Raw genomic sequence first — 6,352 nt, 5'->3', positions numbered from 1 at the left:
TACAGTATACCATAACGTATCGCTACATCATAAGCTGTTGCGGAGAACAATAACTGCATTATCCCTGTATGTGTTAAATCTTGTAAAACGATATTTGAATGTACTGAACCATTTACCGTGACAGAATACTAAGAAGCAATGAAGTTATACTAAACAAGACTGTTACAATAAATCAGATGTGTACGTATGGAGACAAAGCAATCCTTCTTGCTGCAAAAGAGATGCCAGCCCAGATACCAAGCAATATCTATAAAAAGATCCTGAGAAGCATCCAACTCAACCAAGAAAACTAACAGAAGACTTGGTCTTTTTCAGTCCATGGAAAGTGCAACACCCTTCGCGCACCCTTACACCAGCTTAAGTGGAATTCTATTATTAGTAAAAGTTGATTGTAGCCAATGATCCTACAGGAGCATGAATATACTTTATTAACAGCAATTTGCATTGATATTTGATTTACTCACATAAAGAATTATTTTCACCAAACGGGACTTGAACACATTTGTGAGGGCAAGTGATTTAAAGCCAGAGTCTTGTCCATTCGGCCTACGAGTCCCTCCTCGCACAACACATACACATACACACACACGCACACGCACACGCACACACACACACACACACACACACACAACTGAACAAGATTGCAAGATTGACTTGAAGGAATTAAAGCCGAGCGGTGATAATATTTATATATAATATTATTTAAATAATTTTATCATATGAATTTTCACCTTAACAGTGTACATAGTTACACAGGCAGGGTACTCAAGTTTTTGAAACTATTGTTTATTTACTATTTTAATTGGTAAGATCATACCGATAATTTCATCCTAAGTATAAGTAGAATTAAGCATTTCATTTTTGAAATAAATATTGCGGTACCACTTCATACAGTGGTTTCTTGCACTTTTTCGCAGGGCCAAAACGTCCTTGTATACCTTAAAGCTAAAGTAACAAAAAACATTCTTTTCAGTCTTTAAATCTTTTTGAATTCAGGACACGACATTCAAAACATTTCACAGATTATGTATTGAAAGCTCTGAAAAAAACTGTAAATGATTATATTCATAACTTTAGACTTTCTATAATAAATTTAATATACTTTATGTCAAACTAACGTTAACTTACAGTCTGACGATACAAATGTCTTAAGGACGGAATCCTGTTAGTGCCATGTGAAATATCGTCCGTCGCCCTCAAAGGCGACGCACGACATTGCGATACGACATCGCGAGAATGCGATACGACGCGCGACAATGCGATACGCAATTACTTCCGATGGATGGGAATATCAGTTCAAAACCTGACAAACATGTTGTCCAAAAAAGAGGAAAGGGATTTACAAATAATGTCAAAAGTCCACATAATGTAACATTTACCAACGATCAAATAGAAAAAGCAGTTTTGTAATAACAATAAATGAGCCGCGCCATGAGATAGCCAACATAATTGCGCTGCGAGCAGCATGGATCCAGACCAGCCTGCCCATCCGCGCAGTCTGGTCAGGATCCATGCTGTTCGCTTTCAAAACCTATAGCAATTAGAGAAACCGTTAGCGAACAGCATGAGTCCTGACCAGACTGAGCGGATGCGCAGGATGGTCTGGATCCATGCTGGCCGCAAAGCCACTATGTTGGTTTTCTCATGGCGCGGCTCAAATAATAAAACCTGTAAGATGATCCTTTGGAAGCATAGAATGCAACTAAGCAAAATATTAGCAGACTTGGTTTCAACACGTATGTTCACCAGAGGTAGTTGAAAGTGCAACATCCATCACGCTCCCTAGCACCGGCTCTATTACCTATGAACATTGAGTGACTCTATGATCTCAAAGGATCAGAAAATATTAAAACACTGAATCCAAGTAGGGAGAGACTTTTTACGGCCGCCACACGACACTTAAAGACTGCTGATGTGATAGTTAATAAAATCTGTAAGCAGATCACAACAAACCAAAAACTATGCATTTCTCTTTAGCAGAAGGTTTTCGGCAATAAGGTTGTTTGGTAAAATACATGCAATCTTGTGGTTGTAAAAAACAAGGCAGAATATCCAACACGGTAAATCACGGTACCTTTTTGAATGCTCTTTGAGAACGGCCGGCGTTACTTTGAAATATTACTCTCTGTTAGTATTGTGTTATTTTAATGCACTCGTTTGTTCTAATTTGAACGTGTGATCAATAAATATTTTGTAAAGGCATAAGTCTGCATTTTCTCAACGGCACTATTTGACATATATGTAACACAACAATTTTGCTAATACGTTTTTCAAAAATAACTGCTTGGCTGCATATATACGGCTTGTGCATTCAAATGGACATTATGGCGTTTAGCACTTAACACAAACATAATCCATTTTTATCCAGCGGTACTATACTAAGCAAAATCGTATTTAACATAAACACATTAACTTGTGTACCGATTCAGTAAGAAATATGTACAATGTTTGAAAAGATCGGTGATTATAACTTTTGGAGAGAAACAAAGTTCAACATGAAGTGTTAAATAGTACACCATAATGTGGTTTCATATAGAGAAAGAGTCCACTAAAATGTACCGCGATTTTTTTAAGATATTGCATCAAGAGTCTTAAAGCAGCATGCCTCCAGATCGTTCGACAACAAAAAATTTCTTTTAGATATCTTGAAATAAATGTTACTTTAAAACTTAATTACTGACAAACTTTATGTTACGGAAACACATGATAATTTGTTTTTACTACTTTTTACGATGAAAATCGAAAAGCTTTTACTCTGTGTAAACTGTCTCGATTATAAATATCTATCTTTTGAAGTCATTATTCACTGCTTCAGCTATAGCGCTATTGGTTACGCCGACGGGAAAATGTCTTTATTGCCGCGGCGGTCCATGGTTCGATTCCCGGCGCGGTCATATTTTTTTCTTGATTTGGAACTTTTAAAATATTTTAGAAACAAAAATTCATATTCTAATGTTAATAATATGACCAAACTTGATGATTTTTTAGCCAAATCTGGAGGCATGCTGCTTTAAATAGCGTTTAATATTTTTATGATCGCGCTATTATAGACCATTTGCTGTTGTTGTTTTCTTCTTCTGGTGTATCATGAGGTTTACAGACACTACATACGGAAATAACGTGTCGCATAATGGGGGATCCAAAAAGTTATTCTTTTTTTTCCTATTTTATCTTTGTAAAGCATAAATGCTTTAAAAAAATTAAATCAAAAGTCATTTTTACTAAATATACTGATCAGGTGTACGCTAAGCACGTTGGTCGTGTGTCAGTTTTAAATAATAAGGATTAAATTAAGCGCATTCAATATAGTAATTAACCAAAAAATAGAAGACTCTATTTTCATGTAAAATTAAGTGGATGGGGTAATAAGGTATGAAAAAAAAACGAATGCTACGTGTGATGTTCATTAGTAAATATAGTGACTTCAAATGTCCATAATATGCCCACGCTTATACTTTACTGAGATAGACTGGTTAACCTGTTGTTATTGAAGTTGTATTTGAATACTCAGTGAGTATCTGGCATTTGTTAAGAAACATGCGCATGTACTTTTGTTTGAGCTGAATTTATTTTAAACATTAAATTGTGTTTAAACTATGTTATAAACACCAAGTTGTAATTTAGCCATTCCTTGCATTAAAATAACCCCTATCCGCATTATGAAACTTCTTTTTAAAATAACATTGCCACCAAATTTTGCATGTTTTAAAAAATCTCAAAATAGGAGATCTCAGATACATTTTGAATCTCTATTTCATTTCTCTGTTTCAATTTTCGTTCCAGGTCATATTTTATGTTGTAGTCTCTTTGCTTTCTAACAGACAAAATTTCATAGAAATAGCATAAACGCAATTAATAACATTTTCACAATTTTTATATTTCGAGATTATTTATTTAAAAAAAAAATTAAACCAGATAAAGTGCTTTTCGGGGAGTTACGAACATCATTTCACTTATATCTATTTGTGCCTCATATTAGTCATTGCAAACAAAATTAAGTGGAAGGGGAAAGTTGAACAAGGACGAAAAAAAAGCATCCTCGAGTTAACGGCCTAGATAATTTTTCAAGTATTCAAACATTATCAGGATATCTATCATATACACAGACCGCTCCCTAACCCCACCCCCTCCCTCCGCGAATACTAGACCTGATATTATATATTATGATAGTAAATGTGATCACTTTAAATCTATAATATTTAAATCTGATACGGGTGAGAAAAGATGTGTTGGAAGAAGACGAATTAAAGTTTAACTTCCAACAACCACTGTGTTTACTGATTAAAGCGAACACAATTGTTTTACCACCAGAAAAACAACATTTGTTAGCGACCGCTTAAAAAGTGCGACAACATCAAAGTCATGATCACCAAATGACGCATTCTTTCGATTGAGACGATCAAGCTCCTGTTGGATTTTCTACTCAAATTCATTGAAGCCTTCTTGTCCGTAAACGTGCAGAGCTTTGATTATACCTACAATACAACGAGACACTGGTCTAATATAGATGTGAACATTGTAAGAATGATCTGATCTCAGAACTTATGCGTGTAAGCTGAAAGGCAAGTTATATGATACATTATATTAATAAAGCGATACAAGGTTGAAAAGGTAATTAAATTGAAAAAAAAACAATGTGTATACCTTTGATTATCATGTACTAATCTACTAGTCTGACCAATCAGCTGCCCTGCATACTTTTTTCCCTAACGTGATGAAGTTCGCATGTGAAAGTCACAGGACGAGAACAAAATGTTCAATCACCCTGGGAATCGATTACAGTTTGAGTGCTAACCGATTGCCTGACGCATATTATTCATTTTTTTATATTTTATTGAAAGTTGACCTACAGATTTACGAAAAAATCGAAATATTAAGTTTAGTTAAACAGAGGAGACTACCAACCCCTCATTCCCGCTCAATGTCTGCTTTGTTCTACGCAAATCAAAATTACATTTTCGATTGAAGCTAGCCTGATGGAGCATTTCTGGGAAATCATTCAGAACTTGAGGCAGCAAATTCGGGGTAAATTTGTTTTAGGGTTTCTACTATAATCATACGACATGTCGAGAAAGTGACCACACTCTCTGGTGGCCATTAACGATGTATTGAAGTAATATGAAGATTTAACTGAAATTATTTCGGATTTTAGCCGACAGTTTCTGGTGGTTTTTACTATTATAAAGATATAAAGGTGATTACACTACCTTGTCGCAACTTTAATGACGGATCATATTGAATTGAACAATATTAATAATTGGTAATTTGGGTACAAAAAGTGTGACGTTTGAGAGTTCAAAAGGTGTAATTATATTCATTTCATTACTTTCAATGTAAATTGCAATTTTTACATTTTCGATTTTATTTTTTGCAGAAGTGTAACTTTATTTACAAAGATTTGTCAGTGGTGAGTTCCGCCAGGATTCCTTGAATCAGAGTCCAAAGTACAATTTTTTCTAGCCAAACATTAGTTATTCAAACTGAACATTTATACAACACATTGATTTCAGTTCTATAAAATAGTTAAATATACTTGAAAAAGATACTACAATAAGCACCAGACTTCCGTATTATATCTCTCGCGAAAGTATATTGATTCCCATACGTCTAATCTATAGAAAAATACTTAAAAATGACGGATATCGAAACCACCTCCACAGGCTGCAATGCTTTTACTACGGTTATTAATGTGTCGCTACAATTAATCATTATTCCACATTAATCGTATTAAATCATGCTAATTTGTTATTAAAAGTACAAAAACATTGCTGACCTCAAAACCAGACCATTGATTAAGGAAAAGCTTTTGCTCGGGCGGCACCTGGATAGACGAACAGAACCGTTAGAACAAGAAGACTATCCATGGAACATCAATTAACAGGTAGTTTCATTAGCTTAAAAATTTATAGCGAGGAGGTGACGCTAGAAGAAAAATAAATGGCTGCCTGACGGCAAGTGACCGTTAGCATCTTATGCCTTTGTGGACAAGTAAAAGATAGTGTACCTTTTCGCATTCCATTGTAAACTTCGCTGTGAGCGTCTCCATACGTAAATACGCTCTGGCTTCCGAATAGCATTGTTTCACTGTAGAAAGATTTAGCCTTATCGTTCATATACCGTTTATAAGGCTCGCTTGCTAACGCTTTACGAATCATCCCTTCAGAATTCAGACAAATCAAAGTTTGATGCAGCAGTTTTATTTCAAATATGTCCCCATATTCTTCCGCACACCTTTCGGACTCGGAGGTTTCTTTCCATTTCGTTTTAGCTTTATTTTAAACTTTAAAAGAATAAAGATTGCCAACAAAACCAGAAAACAATATATAAGAAACATTTCAGCTTTGTAACGTGA

This window comes from Mercenaria mercenaria, chromosome 12 (genome assembly GCF_021730395.1).
Source record: "Mercenaria mercenaria strain notata chromosome 12, MADL_Memer_1, whole genome shotgun sequence".
NCBI classification, from domain to species: Eukaryota; Metazoa; Mollusca; class Bivalvia; order Venerida; family Veneridae; genus Mercenaria; species Mercenaria mercenaria.
The sequence above is the reverse complement of the archived record's forward strand: the minus strand, read 5'-3'. Positions refer to the sequence as shown.